The 18,530-nt window shown below is 42.5% G+C and overlaps 1 protein-coding gene across 1 annotated transcript in view; it reads right to left on the bottom strand.

The window, feature by feature from the left end:
* LRMDA (leucine rich melanocyte differentiation associated) overlaps positions 1-18,530 on the bottom strand; it is a 1,136,435-nt gene that overhangs the window by 785,215 nt on the left and 332,690 nt on the right. The gene's annotated exons all lie outside the window — the stretch shown is intronic.

Raw genomic sequence — 18,530 nt, 5'->3', positions numbered from 1 at the left:
TTTCTTCTCCTCTTATCCTCTTTGCTCACTAGTTTGCATGTGAATCGAATCGTCCATGAGGGGTATCAGCAAAAAGATTTACAGTTATAGCCCCGCTTCCCTCGCTGTGTTACAATGAGAACAAATAAGATAATGTTCACATTAAAGCACTTTATAAATCTTCAATCAATACAGAAATGTTTGCTGTTGTTATTGTTGTTCTCCACAAATGGTATACTCTAACTCATTTTGATCTTTCTCCTTATCTATTTCTCCCATCTATATTTCTCATGGTGAATAATAAATCAATAACCAATTAATTAATCAATAATCATAATATCATCTCCATTCCTGAGAACTACTAGTGGTTGTTTCTGCAGCTGTCTAAAAGGAGTGCCTGGGAGAAATGATGTTTCTTCTATAACAAAAATGTATTGGAGGTTATTATGAGCCAGGCATTGAGACAAGGAGGTGAATGAAAAATGCAAAATTCAGTCAAGTGGAGCAAACAGACAAATAAAGAAATGATTTCAATATTGCTGCACCATATAAGTTAAATACAAAGGCCAATGAGGAGGTCAGTGAGGAAAGGTATGACTACCTGGGGCAATCAGAAAAGATTCTGCCACAGTGATATCAAGGCAAGTCCTCAAAAGGTGGAAAAGAAAGAGTGGGTCACTTTGGAGAAGGAGGATGCCAGGTGCAAAGACATGGAGGCTTGAGACAGATCACCATGCTCTGACAGGAACAAGGGGAAGTTCCAATCATACTAAAGAGTTAAGACTTATTCCTTTAGGTAATGGCAAGTTTGAGCTTGAAATTGCTATCGTATAGCCTGTGGTTTAAAACACACCCCTGACGAAAGGCTGGACACAACAACATTTGCTGGGTACCCACTCTGTGCTAGCAACTGGAGACACAGAGATGAGCAAGACTATCCTGACACACTCCCAGGAAGGGGAGCTGGGGAGACTCGCCTGCTCTCAAGCAACCTCTGAGCAGCTGCCCAATGAGGGGCAATGAGACCCCACTGGTCCTAGCACCTGTGCCTTCTTGTTTGGCCTCAGAACCTGCGTGTCATCCCCAGTCTGTTGGAGTGGGTTCCTGCTTTTTTGCTTGAACCTGCTCTTGCATTTCTATGGACTCTGATGTCAACTATGGATAGCTCACTTTCACCTTCAGAGCCATGTCCTCCACCTATTGCTGTCCTTCTTTGACCTGCAGTGATCCTGTGGTCTCCCTGATGGCTCCTGAAAGCATCTCTATCAGCGGGGAGATCTCTGTTCCAGGTCTCTATCCCTTAATCTTGATACTGTACGCAAAGTATGAGTGTAAACATGTGTTCACCAAATCCTGTTTCACTCTCCTTCTCCTGGGCACACAGATGGTAACATTTGACATTCTCCCTTACAGTTAGTTTGAGTTCTAGTCAATATAGCAAAAAAGCGACGTGAGTAACTCCCAGGCCTGGCGTTAAAAACATCACAATACAGATCTCCCATACTAGCTACTAGAGCCATGACAATAAACGCAGTAACTTAAAACAACAGAAATGTATTATTTCACTTTTATGGGTACAAGAAATCTAAAATCTAGTGTCAGTAGGGTCACATCCCCTCCAAAGGCCCTGGGGAGAATCTCTCCCTGCCTCTTCCAGTTCCTGGTGGCTCCTGCTTCACCATCTTGCCGCAGCATCACTCCAGTCTCTTTCTATCTTCACATGGCCTTCTTCCCTCTGGGTGTCTCTGTGTCTAGGTCTCCTTCTCCTTTGTCTTACAAAGTCACCCGTTTTTGGATCTAGGGCCCACTCTAAATCCAGTATGATTTCATCCCGAGATCCTTAAGTAACTGTATCTGCAAAGAATCTATTTCCAAATCAGGTCACACTCTTAGGTTCCAGGTGGACATAAATTTGTGGGGGTAGGGGTTCACTATTCAATTCACTCCCCCTACCATGCAACCTTGGAGGTCTCATGATTCAGATGGTATAGCCACAAGATGCCAGAGCCTTCATCCAGTCAGATCCCTGAGTGACTACAAGAAGCCAGGCTCCCTCAACACCAACCCTCACTAGGCCTATAAGGTGAGCAAGAAACGAAGCCTTGTGGTGTTAAGCCACTGAGATTTCAGGGTTAATTTGTTACAACAGCAGAGCCTAGCCTGGCTTGGCTACCACTCCAAGCATGATGCCCTAGCTCTGCAATTCCAATACTGTTTATGGGCCCAGGGCTAGCATGCAGTGTTTTTATTTGGCTTCAATTTCTGCTCAAAAGCCCTTTTAGGTTGCTCTTGCTGAATGTCCCAGGAATTTCTCCCAGAGCTTTGCTTGGCTTGGACATGATTTTGGGAGGTTTCTTGTTTTTCCTGGGTAGTGTAATTAGGCTTTTGCTGATAATATCACTGTTTTCTCTACTGGTCCCAGAGGAGAATGTGGTGGCCAATGGTAGTTATTTCTTGCTTTTATTGGGGTGGGAGAGAGGGGCAAAAGGGGTCAAATATGAATGTTTTCTAGCTGAATTCATCCAAAACTGAAATGAGAAAAACAGTAGCTAGTGTCCCTTTCTTACAGAAGTGAAAAGCGCACAAGATTTTAGAGTCAGTCATGCTGACGGGTAAAAATTTCTCAGCTCTGCAAACTTAATAGCTATGATACTTTAAAACATTATTTATCACAGAACCCTAGCTCTCCTACCTTTACCAAAAAAAGGCTTAATACCACCTATTCCAGAGGCTGGCTAGGAGGATGAAATGATACCAGACATACATTTAGCTGGGTGCTCTGATCATAGTCATTCCCAGATAAATGTGAACTTCCCTTATTCCCACAGATAGACCAACTTATTCCTACTTGGATCCCTTCCCTTCTGGCTCAAGGTAATAGCTAAGTTCTTGTGAAACCATGACCTTCAGCACTGGTCTCAACCATCTCCAAGGCAGAAAGTATCTTCTGCCTTTTCTCTAGTTCATCTTTTAGATGCTGCTAGTCTATTCCTTGGAAATAGTGACAAGATAGTGAATAATCTGACTAATCAGGTGAGTGTTGCTCTTAAATATTTCGTGAGAGTTCATTTTGATTTTCCAATTTGGTTGAAAGTTCTCTAAAGGTAAGGGCTATGTCTGATCCTACTTCTATAAACCCCAGAGCTGGCAGCACCATGCCAAGTTGACCACAGGTGCCTCCCCCATCCTCATTGATTGACTACAGAGAAAGCAGAGGATGAAAAGTTTCCATGATTAAGACAGGATCTGGCCTCCAATAACACGGATGTTCACGATTAACGGGCAAGTATCAGTTAGCTAGGAATACTCACAGAGCAGAGGGAAGGTGGCAGAAGTTGAAATACTTAAGAAATAGGCGGACAAGGCCAGGCATGGTTGCGCTTGTCTGTAATCCCAGCATTTTAGGAGGATGAAGTGGGCAGATCACTTGAGGCCAGGAGTTCAAGATCATCTTGGCCAACATGGTGGAACCCCGTCTCTACTAAAAATACAAAATTAGCCAGGCATGGTGGCGTGCACCTGTAGTCCCACCTACTCGGGAGGCTGAGGTGGGAGAATCACCAGAACCCGGGAGGCAGAGGTTGCAGTAAGCCGAGATCACGCCACTGCACTCCAGCCTAGATGACAGAGTGAGACCCTGTCAGAAAGAAAGAAAGAAAGAAAGAAAGAAAGAAAGAAAGAAAGAAAGAAAGAAAGAAAGAAAGAAAGAAAGAAAGAAAGAAAGAAGAAGGAAGGAAGGAAGGAAGGAAGGAAGGAAGGAAGGAAGGAAGGAAGGAAGGAAGGAAGGAAGGAAGGAAGGAAGGAAGGAAGGAAGGAAGGAAGGAAGGAAGGAAGGAAGGAGAAAGAAGGAAGGAAGGAAGGAAGGAAGGAAGGAAGGAAGGAAGGAAGGAAGGAAGGAAGGGAGGGAGGAAGGAAGGGAGGGAGGGAGGGAGGGAGGGAGGGAGGGAGGGAGGGAGGAAGGAAGGAAGGAAGGAAGGAAGGAAGGAAGGAAGGAAGGAAGGAAGGAAGGAAGGGAGGGAGGGAGAGAGAGAGAAAGAGAGAGAAAGAAAGAGATGGACAAGAGGGAAGATTCATCTCTACTCTGGGGCTAGGTTGGATCTCCTCAGAAATAAATCAGATTAGAATGTGTTTACTGTTCCCCCCCCACCACTGGACTAGCTAAACTTACTCTTATAATTGCGTGAATATATATATTATATATTATACATCATATAGCATATATGTGCATTATAGATAACTATGCACTATCTGTGTAATATATAAATATATATTTATAGCACCTGCTTTGTGCTGGACACTATCCTATATATTAAGTCACATAGGCTTCATCATGACCACAACATGGGTTCTACTGTTACCACCATCTTACAAGGAGGAAACAAACCCAGAGAAACTTGCCCCAAATCACAGACCTAGTGAGTAGCAAGACCAGGATTCAGATCCCAGCAGCCTGGCTAAGGCCAGCACTCTTAACCGCTAGACCACAATGCCTCTCAAGTGGGAGGTGGGAGTGAAGTGAAAAAGCAAGTCCCTGGTCAGGAGGGTACCCAGCAGAGATGGCTCACACACCTAAACAGATTCTGAAGACACAGCCCTCCAACAAAAGCAGCTTGCTGCAGGAGCAGGAGACTGCTCTGCCAGGCACAGATGCAGTGGGACAGCTCTCTCTGAGAAAAAAGCTAGTGGCAACCCACGTTAGCGATAACAGGAGCCAAACTGAAGCAGCCCCTAAAAGGTTACCTTTGGTCTGAGATGGGACCAACTCACAATTAACACCCTGAATAGCAGTGGTATGTGATGGCCCAGGGATACACAGCTCTGGCAGATTGAAGACAAAGGAAATGGAAGGGGCTGGGGGGAGGTTCCAGAAAGCCTTGTTGGGTCTGCTTTGAGCTTCACATCTTTCATGTTCAAACTGCTGGGGGCAAGAGACAGCCAACTTTCCCACCAGCCCTGCACAGCTCGGCAGGCTGTACCCTGCACTTGTTTACCATCACTGAATAAATCATTTCCGTCTCCCCCAGCCTTGGCTCTGCTCCCTTACAAACAGAGTAAACCCGGTCCCCATTCAAGGTTGCCATCAAAAGCAGAGGGCACCAGCTTTCCCTCCCCGGCTCTGCAGCCCTCATGGGCAATGCCCCCTCCTCCCTCCTTAAGCATATCGGAATGAGCAATATTTGACTGTTGATTCTTTCATCTCTGCAGCTTTGAAAACCTCAAACGTCATATCGGATCTACAACAAAGAGCGGGGACTTCAGGGGTTGACAGCACGGCCATAATTAAAGACAACCATCAGTGAGCTGCCATGTTAAACAATGCCACGTTATAGCTGCTCCAAAACCAACTGTTTACCTTTCAGACATTGCTGTGGAAAGGTTTAAACAGGTGCGGTTTAAATTGTTTTCATAAAAGATATGCAAACAGGAGATAGGAACTTCTCTCTAAGCCACGGTAAAATGTACAGCATGCAATTCCCTTGCTAATAGTGGCCAGTTGATTTACTCAGGGGAAACAATCTCAGGTAATTGATATGAATATGAATCCCAAAATAGCATTGAAAATATTACAGGGATACAGCCAAACATGGAATGGGAAATAATCCCCAAATTTCCATCTTACTTTCCTTCTGGCCCATGAAACTCAGTTTCCCCCTTTGTAAAATAAGAAGGTTGCATTTCAAGCTTATGTTGGCGTGCAGAACTCTTTTTCCAAATCAAGTCCAATAAATAGAACAGGAAAACCTAGTGGTTTCTGAGAGTGGATCAGGGGCCCTTCTTCCTCCAATATGCTTCCAGATGATTTCTAGAACCTTGCGAACTACTGGACTGAATCATCTCTGTGAGTTCTTCCAGGACCCAAATTCTCAAGTTCTTGAGAAAAAAAAAGCAGCAACAGCAGCAGTTGTAAAAGGCTTTCTCCATCATTGGTCCTCAATGCTCAATGCTTTCCTCAGTATTCAGCATCTAAGCGGCACTGAATGAATGTATTTCTGAGTTGATCAATAATAAAGGAAGTTGTAAAAAGCTTCTTCTCTGCTTCTCCTTGAGTTTGGGGTAAGGCTAATTAATATCAACAGGAAAGGGAAAGAGGCAGATATTAAAGCAAATTATAGCAGCCACATGGTTTGCAAACTAAACTCCTCAAGCTGGGTATTCGTAGCAGGCTCAGTGTCCTGGCCCCCAGGTCTGAGGCAAACAGAGGAGTGTGCTCTCCACACTTTTCTTCTGCCTCAGAATCTTAAGGCAGCATCCCCAAGGCCTGCACTTGTCATGTTTCCAGGTCTACCTCTACGCTGGAGATCTCTGGAGGTTTTGGAGCTCCTTGAAAGTAAGACTGTGCAAAGACAGCCAGGAACATTGCTACCTTGGACAATGCCATGAGAATTGAGGTGGGAACAAGAAGACTGCTCTGTGGAGCCACCAAGAGACCCCTTTGGAGTAGCTCAAACAGAGACTCCTCAGTGGGATGTGGGAGGTTTCCCCACACACAAGAGCTGCTTACATCCTCATTACATATGACTCACACATGGTGGGGGGACCACTGGACCAGGATCATACTGACTGTGGTTAAGGCCCCACATGGGACATCATGACTCATTATATTGACCACTGGTGGAATTTTCCAATACCTGAGGATATAACACTGTTAGAATCAATGCAATAAGCCGTCACTCATTTCTTTGCAAGCTGAAAACCTATTTATAAGAGGAAGCCGGGCACAGTTGTACATGCCTGTAGTCCCAGCTACTGGAGAGGCTGAGGCAGGAGGATTCCTTGAGCTCAGGAGTTTGAGGCTGTAGTATGCTGTGACTGCACCTATGAATAGCTGTTATACTCCAGCCTGGGCAACATAGCAAGACCCCATCAAAACAAAACCAAAAAAAAAAAAAAAACAGATTTATAAGAGGAAAATCTCCAGTGCTTGTTTGAGTCAGACTAAAAGAATTGTAAAGGCTAAATCTGACCTCTTCCTATAAAAATAACATGGAGAATCCCTGTGTGGACAGGCCTAACCTTCTTGATAGGCCCCTTTCAGTAAGGCCCCACAAAATCCACAGTGGAAGAACAAACCACTTCTATGAAGGAAAAGTTGATAGCCAGTTGGTTTCAATTGTCTAGGACAGAGCTAAGTGAAGGTAGATAAATCAATTCCCGACTGAGGCTAGGCCATGGGATCCTCCCCCACACCTCCCACCGCTGATGTCATTCTTGAAAGCCTTGTTTCCTTCCAGCCTGGAAAGCTCCATTTTGGAAACAATGACCCTTTATGGAGAGCTTTCAACCCTGGTTAAGTTCTAAAAATCAAAGAGCCAATATGTCCAAGCTGCCCTCAAGGATCTGGGAAAACTGCCTTGGGTACATTGTTATTTAGTAGTAATATCTTCTTTAACTTGTTGGGTTGTCTTGCTGTTTTCAGAATGAAACCAGATATAAATAAAGTAAAAAAAAAAAAAAGTGTTTGAGATAGGCATACTGATGACTGGTTTATTTTTTGAGTTGAGAAGCCACACAGTTTTCCAAGCATGGTTACATTATGGTAATATGCTTTGTCATAAATCTACTACATCCTTCTGCTGGTCTATAAAACAGTCTGCTCCTCATCGTTCTCAGCTTGGCCTGCATACAAAACTTTTAACTTAAAATATCTAACAATATGTCATATCTACCAGATACATGACAGCTATTTCTAAGATACATAATATTATTAATTGTTTTTGAATTTAACTGAACTGTTATGAATCCAAAAAGTATAAAAATGACATTTAGCCATCAACAGTTCTTGAAACATTATATACACAAAGAAGAAATACTAACAAGTCCAACAGTACTCATAATTTCAAAATTATACCCTTTGAAGCCAAAATGACATTAAGAGAAACAAAAAGGATGTAAGAACTTAAAAATAAAAATGTAATGCTTGAAAATATTAAACTTGTCTTCAGATAAAAATTAAGTGTGAGATAAATTATTTTTTATGTTTGCAGAACTGTCAAACAATGTGCTGTCTCCTTAAACTATTTAAAGAAATAGAGCTGGAGTGTGTGGAGAGGATCTGGAAGACATAAATGACACTGAGAGGATGAGCAAGAAGACTGACTTCCATTTACTCTGATTCGCTTAGAATGTACTGAATACCCACCATGTACTCATACTATGCTGTGTATCATGGCGGATTAAAAGAATGATACAGACTAAGCCTTAAAGGAGCTTACAGACTCAATGAAGACATGAGAAACACACGATGTGAATATAACGAAGCACAACTACCCTTGATTAAATGCCCAAATAAAAGCTCTGGTAAGTAATGCGAGCATTAGAGCAGGAAGAACTCATCATGGGCCAGGATAGTTGAGGAAGCTCCATTAAGAGCTAGAATTTCAGCTGGATCTTGAAGACTGACTCATATTCAGAAAGATATAAAGAAGGCCAGAGGGAACTGACAAGAGGGGAGGCAGAGTAAACAATGACCTAAAGACTGGAACAAATGTTACTCACTGGGCGAAGTGTGAGCTGAAATGAGTGAGTGGCCTCGCCGCAGGCCTAGACCTCAGGTGACCCACAACCCAAGGACATGGAAAACATTCATCATTCATCTGTCTCCTTCTTCCCAAATGTTTCTCATAGCCAGCTTCATTGGTGTCCTCCAGGGGCTCAGAGTTCTGGGGCTCCCAGTGTCCCCTCTCACCAGACCTGCTCCACTGGACCCACACAGGAACCCCCTAGATTCACCACCATGAGTCACAAATTTCTTTCCCCAGCTCCAAGAGCTGTGCTTTCTTTAAGAACCTCAGATTGGTCAGAACTGAGAGTGGTCAATCCCTTCACCTATTTAACATATTACAATCTTCCCACTGCAGCTTCTCTGTGCTAAGCTGAGATCAGTGGTTCTCAACCAGGGATGACTTTGACCCAAAGGGACATTTGGCAATGTCTGGAGACGTTTTTAATTGTCACAAAGGGTGTGTTACTGGTACCTAGTGAGTAGAAGCCAGGGATGCTTCTACTGGTACCTAGTGAGTAGAAGCCAGGGATGTTACGGGACAGTCCTCCATAAAAAACAATTTTCTGCCTAAAATGTCAACAGTGGCAAGGTCGCAGTGGAATGAATATAGACATTCACGATACTTTTTTGAACAAATTTATTTTAGCAAGATGGAGAACTTTCCTTTTTCTTTTCTATTTTTCTCAAATTTTACTCAGATCCATTCACTTTCAGAAGGTGTACACCCAAATGCCAAGAAGCTTCCCAGGGCAAAATAGCCTCATCCATACATCCCTGATTAATCTGCTCCCACAACCCCACCCCCCAAAAAAATAAGAATAGTGCCCTGAGGGGCGGGGCACTCTGGCTATGAAATGTGCTCCGTCCTGCAAATGAACCATATATATCTAAACCTAACTACAAATGACGGGATATTGAAAGCCAGTACATTTTGTACCTTTTGGGCCCTTCCAAAGCTAGACACACTTTAGGTACTTACATTTTAATAGGGAAGAACCTCATTACCTAAATATTTGCTATTTGAGCACTTTCAGTCTTGAATTTGTACAGGGAAACAAAGTCATCATAACTATTCACTAGCAAATTGACCGGTTCCCACTCAAACTTCTCTTCCAAGTAGCATTCATCCCTGATCCTTGTATCAACAATTTAGGCCCATCTGATGGTCAAATGTTACATAAGCCTCTGGCACAAAGTAACTGCAAAATGAAACTGAAACTTCTGCAAAAGATGTGGGGTTTCACGAACTCAACTGAAGTTAACAGAGAAATGCTCAAATTACACCCAAAACCATTGATCCTATACCCTTAGGCCAATTGAAAAAGCAAAAATCAAGTCAATAACAACATTTTATAAGACTGACTTAAATACTGAAGGATTAAGAAAGGCTCTCATAAAATTGATAAAGTCTTAATTTTACAAAAATAAACAACTTTAATGATTGTACAATAAAAGCAAACATGAAGTAAAAGATACATGGTGCCAGTGTGTAATTCTGTCATAACACTTATGGAGAAAAATTAAATTAACAGTTGAATTGCTTTTCTAAGAATTAGAGCATAGCTGCAGCTACAACTAAAAATGTTTTTGATACCAAATATTTATATCATTTTGGGTTTCAGTTTGCAAGATTAAATTCCAAACTTTTTTTTCTAGATTTACTATTACATACTGCTTTCCATGTAAGTTGCTTTGCTTTAGGTGATCTTTTCCAGTACTAATTGTCTTCCTACCATGGGCCTCCCCCTGAAAATCGTGACCACCTGAAGCAACCACAGAGTTGCAACATGGGCTGAATCCCTCTCCCAGTCTCAGCTCCTTGCCCAACTTGCCTCTCCCACACCTGGTGATTCAAGTCCTGCACCACACCCTTCTTCACAAAACCCCCCACCTCTGTCTGACAGCCACACCTGATTCTCAAAAAGTAGGAACTAGAAGGTATAGAGTCTCAAAGCAGAAACAGAAAACGCTCCGAGATCCATACTCAAATCTCATCTCTCTCAGAGCAAAATTCCAACTCCTAAGCAGAGCCCACCAGGCCCTGACCAACCTGACTCCTGCTTCCTGACTTCAACCTCACCTTAAAGCTCTTATAGCCTTATCACCCCCTCACTCACCAGCCACACTGACCTCCTCTGGTCCTCAAACTTGCCAGGCTTTTTCACACTTAGTAGCACTGGCATGGGCAGTGGCCCCTCTCGGGAATGTTCCTCCCCAGGTCTTTCCATTCTGATTCACACACCTCAGCACAAATGTCCTCTCTTGCGATGACTTTTCTTACCGGCCTATGTAAAGTGCCCTCAATACTCTACATATACTTACTAGGTGTTAAAGAACTCTTAGTTAAATGGATGATTAGATTAAAAAAAAAAAATACACAGATGGAGGGAAGGAGAGAAGAAGGGAAGGGGTGAACCTGTGTAGAGTTAGCCAATATCTGCTGTCAATAGCCATTATCCCCTATGGCCATTTTCCAAGCAATTGTTTCTCTCCTTTGGATCATTTGAGACTGAATCAGTGAATCCAGAGCTAGGCAGGGAAGAGCCTGATTAAGGTCACCGCACCAACCCCCAGGGACAGTTCCCTATCATCCATTTTCTCATGCTTTGTGTCAAGTCTTATTTCCAGCCCCTCCAGTGGCAAGGCGTCTATTACCTCCCCACGGACACGTCCACACACTCGCCCCATTGTGAAATTTGTCCTGATTTTCCCAGCCTAAATTCCTCTCTGCTTAACTTCACCCCATTACTCACAGCTATCTCCCTCTGGACTACAGTAAATGACAACTCCGTAGAACTCACTTTCTCCTCCTGGCTTCCCACAAGTTCCCAATTCAGCTCCCTATTCCTTGATGAAATAGCGTGGCATGAGACCCGAGCAAGGAGAATTTCCACAAACGTTCTGAATTAGAACTTGGTCACCAGCAGTCTCACTTCACCCACCCATCTCTCTTCCATCCATCATTCTCTGGCCCCACCCTACCCTCGGCCTCCGCAAGGCCAATCTGTTTTTATTTTCCAATTACACAATTCTTTCAAAATACAGTTCCGTGCTTGAATATTCACAAAAAGTTTCTAGAAGAAAACAAAAGAAGCTGTTAGTGATGGTGGCCTCTGGGAAAGGAATGGCTATGGGGAAGAAGACTTACTTTTGGCTGACTGTTTAATGCTACTGGTATTTTTAACTGTGTGCATATACCACTTTTTAAAAATTATGGTGAAATACATATTACATAAAATTTATCATAGTAACCATTTAATATGAAATACTTATTACATAAAATTTATCATAGTAACCAACTACATAAAAATACCATGCAGTTCAGAGGTATTAAGTATATTCATATTGTTGTGCAACCATTACCACCATACATGAAACTTTTTCAACTGAAAGTTTTTAAATAATTCTTTTTTAAGAGACAGGGTCTCACTCAGAAACCCAGGCTGGTGTGCAGTGGTGAGATCAGAACTCAGTGCCATCTCAAACTCCCAGGCACAAGGGATCCTCCCACCTCAGCCTTCAGAGTAGCTGGGGCTACACGTGTGTACCACCATGCCCAGCTAATTTTTTTATTTTTTGTAAACATGGTGTCTTGCCATCTTGCCCAGGCTGGTCTCAAACTCCCAGGATCCTCCTTCCTCAGCGATCCTCCTGCCTCAGCCTCCCAAAGTGCTGGGATTACCGGCTTGAACCACCGCACTCAGCCTAAAATAATTTTTTATTTTTTTTGAGACAGAGTCTAGCTCTGTCACCCAGGCTCCAGTGCAATGGTGTGATCTTGGCTCACTGCAACCTCCACCTCGCCGGTTCAAGCCATTCTCGTGCCTCAGCTTCCCAAGTAGCTGGGATTACAGACATGTGCCACCATGCCTGGCTGATATTTGTATTTTTAGTAGAGATGGGGTTTCACTATATTGGCCAGTTCTTGATCAAGCAGCTACACAAGACAAGAACAGGAATGAGGATGCTATGCCTGGCATGAGCAATCAAAAACAAATTACAATGTTGCTTAGCCAAATTTTGATATGTTAAAATCTTTAAAATATAGGGTAACAGATACTTGATACAAATTTTAAAAATAAGGGGAGAAAACGAATGAAATACAAAAAAAATAAAAATAAATAAACACACCTTTACCACCACCCCCACCATGCTTATAATAATGATGGATCAAAATAAGTATGTATGTTTGCATTCACATATAGAGAACAAGACATCTTAAAACAGAATTATGGCTATCAAAGCAGTTTGCGAAAAAATTATTAGCCTTATTACTACAAAAGTAGTTTGAATAGGAGCATTCCAGCTGTTAAATGTGATCATCAGAACACTGCCAATTTTCTCAGCCACATAGTCTTTTTGTGCAATGCAGAACATGTTGCAATTAAGAGATTTTCACACCTCTTAATAATTCTCAGATTTGGAAGATTTTTCTGGTAGCAATCCAAGTGATAGTATCATACTTGGCTCCTTTTATATAATTTTATAACTTGCTGGAAGTGGCAAAGACTGCACATACAAAGATGGTGATTTTGTGTGTCTCCAGTAGCTATCCTCAGAGTTAAACTTCCCCAATCTGATAGCATAAAGGCTGAAGCAAACCTCTGATTGCAATTTCTGAAATCAAAACACTCTCTCGAATCTCACAGGCTTCATAGGACACGTACACTTTGCCTGTCTCTGATGGGTTCCAGCTACCATTATGTCTGACTTCTCCTTGGAGTAAGTGTTCTTTCAACACTGATATCTCACGTCTGAATTGCAGGCACTGGCCAATTCAAGAAAGGCTAGATGTCTGAAACAGGAGATGTCTAGGAGACCAGTTATATTTAGTTATCCAAAAACAACCCAAAAGCATTTTTACTTTGCACCTCAATTATATTTGTTCCAATTCTCTCTCACATACACACAGACTCACATACAATCCCATTGTACTAAAACACAGTTGCTTTTTATACTAAAGAACCCCAAAGAGCTACCTGGCTATCTGAGTCATGTACTCTGCCATGATGTAACAGTAGTCTTTTCCAGGTTAAGCAAAGTATATTAATATAACAAAAGCCAGGACTAAAAGACCACATTTGGAGAAAAGGAACAAGACCTAGAAAAATACCAATGTGTCTGATGCTACCTGGATACTCAGAAAATGGTATGTGAGCTGAAATGAAATATAATACCACAGTGAAAAGAATAAAATACTACACTAGGATTTGAAATACTTACATTCAAATCCCAACTACAGTATTCACTAGCTGACTTTCTTTCCTTAACTAAGTTATAACCTGAGAGTTCCCTTACCCATAAACATGGGGTGATTATTACGCATCTGATGGACAAGGTTCTTATGGGAATAAAATAGATAATTCACAGCAAAGATATTACTAAGGACATTTGTACAATAATGTGTCCCTTTTCTCTCCTATAGAGGTCTCTCCCATAAAGCCCATCAATGAAGGAGAATGGGCTGCCCAAGAATAATGCCAGTCCAACTTCTGGGAGTGCTGCGATGCCAGTGCCAGGACAATTAGGTGCCGAACTGGATTCTCATGGCTGTTACAACAAATGGGCACAAAATTGGTGGCTTAAAACAACAAAAATTCATTTCCCCACAGTCCCAGAGGCCGGAAGTCTGAAATCAGTGCCACTGGAATATATTCTCTCCAGAGGCTGTAGGGGAAAATCTGACCCTTGCCCTTTCCAGCTCCTGCTGCCTACAGCATTCCTTGGCTTGTGGTTGCATCACTACAGTCGCCAAGGCCAGCCCCTTCACATCTGGTCTATCTTCACATCACTTTCTTTGCTGTGTCTGGGTCAAACGGCCCTCTGCCTCTCTCAGAATGGGATCTATGTGATTACATTTAGGACCTTCCAAGAGAATCTTTCTAGCCCAAGATCCTTAACTTAATCACATTTGCAAATACATTGCCAGGTTAGGTAACACTTACTGGTTCCAGGGGTTAGGACCTGACCTCTTTTTAGGGGGCATCATTTTTTAGCCTACCATCAGTACTAAAGACACAAAGTGCATATGTATCAGAAGACTCCAATCAAATAACTTTTTTAAATTTCATATTATCCCTTGAAGTAGAAATCATGTTAAGTTTTCTGGCATAATTTACATTAGCAGATGAATGAATGACAGACTTCCCAACAACACTAAGACTGTCATTAAATGGACATGAATTTCATTCAAGGGAAAAAAAATCAGAAAGGTTAGCTTCCAAGGATGCATTGGCAGGTAGCTGGGAATCAAGAGGCAGTAGGAACAAGGCATTAGAAAACTTATGCAGCCAACAAACATAAGAAAAAAAGTTCATCATCACTGATCATTAGAGAAATGCAAATCAAAACCACAATGAGATACTATCCCACACCAGTTAGAATAGTGATCATTAAAAAGTCAGAAAACAACAGATGCTGGTGAGGATGTGGAGAAACAGGAATGTTTTTACACTGTCGGTAGGAGTGTAAATTAGTTCTACCATTGTGGAAGACAGTGTGGCAATTCCTCAAGGATCTAGAACCAGAAATACCATTTGTCCCAGCAATCGCATTACTGGGTATATACCCAAAGGATTATAAATAATTCTACTATAAAGACACATGCACACATATGTTTATTGCAGCACTACTTACAATACCAAAGACTTGAAACCAACCCAAATGCCCATCAATAATAGACTGGATAAAGAAAACATGGCACATATACACCATGGAATATTATGCAGCCATAAAAAAGAATGAATTCATGTCCTTTGCAGGGACGTGGATGAAGCTGGAAACCATCATCCTCAGCAAACTAACACAGGAACAGAAAACCAAACACTGCATGTTCTTATTCATAAGGGGGAGTTGAACAAGGAGAACATGTGGACACAGGGAGGGGAACATCACATACTGGGGCTGTCTTGGAGTGGGGGAAAAGGGGAAGGAGAGCATTAGGACAAATACCTAATGCATGCAGGGCTTAAAATCTAGATGATGGGTTGATGGGTGCAGCAAACCACCATGACATATGTATACCTATGCAACAAACCTGCACGTTCAGCACATGTATCCCAGAACTTAAAGTAAAATTTTAAAATTTTTAAAAATAAAACAGGAAATAAATCAGTATTTTAGCAAATCTAAAAAAAGAAAGAAAGAAAAAGAAAAAAAGAACAGCACGAAAACCCTAGGGAAGGGTTCAGAAGAAAGAAGCAGAAAAACATCCCTCTCATTGCCCACCTCAGTGGAAAGCCATTCCTACGTACAGGCCATGAGGGAAATGAGAAGCTCTGTCTACCAAATGTCATTCTGGGAGTTTATTCTTCCACTCCTTCAACTAATGCTTTTTAAGCATGTATTATGTACCAAGCACTGCCCACAGCACTGGAACAGACCAGCAAACCCATCAGATAAAGATGCTTCCTCTCTGAAAAGCCACATCCTAGTGAGAGTTAAGTCAGTTCAATGCAGCACCTGTTTATAGAGGACCTACTCTGTGCCGGACACTTTGGTGAGTAAGATAAAATCATTTCCCACACTGAACTTACTTTGTAAAAGTAAATTGGTGATATTTCCAAGAAAGTGCCCTATATTCCCTAAGGTGAACACCCAACCCTCCAAATAATCTATCCAGTCAAAGGTCAGTACAGAAGCCTGAAGCACTTAGAAAAGCCACTCCTTGCAACAGATATTTTTTTAGGATAGGGTGTAGTACCTAGAGCCACTGTTCTCCACGCCCTCCTCACCATCTCAACCTCACATAACGGATTCTGAGCGCTCCTCCTGTCTATCTGATTGCATACTCCATGCTTCCCACAGGAGGGCTGCATGATTAAGTGGCATTCAATCTTCTCTGCTGGGAGATGTCAGGCTCAGCAGCATCATGACACACAGTGGGCACCCCAGCGGCTGGAGGGGGAGAAATCCTGAGCAAGTGAAGAGTGGGAAAGTGAGGCAGGGTGGGGGAAGAGGCGAAGGTGGCTCCTTTTCATTCTGCACGTGAGCTTCTCTGGGTCCCATAAATTCCTCTGCCCTGTATATTTCACTCAGCTGTCTAAATGAGGTTTGCTCATATAGCCACCACTGTGCAGAATCAATCATGCCCTTCCGCACAGAATGTTAATTGTGTGCCTCTCAAAAAAAAAAAAAAATGGAGCATACCACAGAGGCCTTAGAAAAAATTCAAAACCAATTTTTTGGAATTTACAATACTTTTTAAATTGCCATGTGAAGTAAAAAGTCACAAACACAGGCATGATCCAGCTGCAATCCAGGTGCCTTTTTCAAGGCTGGGGAGAGAAATATTAAGAAATCTCTTCACACTTCCATCAATTGTTCCACACAACACTTCTAGAGCCAGCTGCTGAGCTGCCTGAATAAAGAAACCCTGAGCACTCTCAATAACTAGTGTCCTCAGTTAACTCCACACAAAACAGCCCATTCAAATTAACCTGGGCTGCAAGTCTTCGTTTGTATCAGACAGGGGTTGGCTCATCTCAGAGGTAGGAAAAGAAAAAAAAAAGGACACTTAACGAAGAGTTTCCTCCTCTTCCTCTTCCTCTTCCTTATACCCCAAAGCAGGAAATAAATGAAGCTGGTTATTATAAAAGTAAAACTAAGTAGATGAGTGACAACTGAAAAAGTCTTCACCAAGTCACTATCTAAGTGCCTGGGGCCCAATAGTCATGTCTGTTTCCACTCATATATTTTTTTCTTTATTTTACAGAGGTCACATTATTAAACTAAAGATCACGTGCTTGAAGAGGGCAGAGATGCTTTGAACACACATGCATGTGTACGCATGCGTGCATACACACACACACACACACACACACACACACACGTGTCTCTTGCAGGGAGGGCAAATTGCTGACTCCACAGCTGGACCCTTCAAGGATCCCATTGTTTCCTAAAAGACTGGATGGACACAGTGACAACCAGATTGCTTTCCACCACCAATTTTGGGTACATGTGAAAAATACGGTTTGCTGCTTGCTGGTATGTGGTCCGAGATGACTCATAAATCTTCCTTTATCTCCTTCGTGGTGTTAGCAGAAAAGGATGAGTTGCTTTTTTCCATCTCATTCTCCCGTCTATCTGTCTGTTAGCTGTGCCCTTGAGCAAAGATTACTGATGCCCTGCCTTTGATATATGACACATCACCCACAGCAGCTTTTCATCAAGTGAATTAACCTGGAAAAAATGCAAACCCACCTGCCAGTTGCTTCCAAACTTTGCACAATTCCTTTGTGTACTTCCTCTCTACCATGCACTAGGTAGGAGGGTAACCAGGGCAAGCTAAAGAAATATGGAAAATTACGAGAATCTAAACTGGGGGCTCTGTGAACTCACTCACTTGCTGGGAATAGGCTGTTTTTGCATAAAGACTTTCAGAGGGAGTTTAAGTGAAAAACCCCAGCTCAACCACAGTTTAGAATGCTTTGCACCTGAGCTGGAAAATGACATTTTCCCCCAGTCATTTAGTCTGTGTGGCTGGAATAATGACAAGAGTCTTGGCAGCCATTGACGACATGGTTACAGAAACTATTTGGTGACTTCCAATCAATAATCTAGATGGGCTGGGGAGAAGCCTGGAGCAGGAAGGAGTAGGCAGGCAGGAGAAAGACAGAGCTAGAAAGGGAGAGGCTAAGACAGGTAGGGAAAGCAAGCATGAAATGAATCTGGGCTTCTCTACCAGTCCCACCCTCAGCCGGGTCTCAATGTGACCAGATTCACTGACAAGCAGTTCCTGAAGTCTATCCTGATTATGATGGAAGAGTAAACAAAGACAGCACACTTGATGCCTTGATGGAACTCCTAGTCTAAATGTTCAAACAGAAGGCATCTTGGAAAGCATCAGTTTGTGCCCCTGCGTCATTCAGCTAGAGAGAGCTGGGGTTCAAAGACAGCCCCTGACCCATCCAAGGTCATTCCTCTAAGTATAGTGGAAACAGGGTTGGAAACCAAGTTTCCCAGCTCTAGGGCTCTATCCAATACAACACACTACCTCCCAACCAGGCTTAGGAACACCTCTCCCCTTCCTGCCTCCCCCATACCCACA

The sequence above is a fragment of the Macaca nemestrina genome, chromosome 9 (genome assembly GCF_043159975.1).
Source record: "Macaca nemestrina isolate mMacNem1 chromosome 9, mMacNem.hap1, whole genome shotgun sequence".
Lineage (NCBI taxonomy): Eukaryota > Metazoa > Chordata > Mammalia > Primates > Cercopithecidae > Macaca > Macaca nemestrina.
The sequence above is the reverse complement of the archived record's forward strand: the minus strand, read 5'-3'. Positions and strand labels throughout refer to the sequence as shown.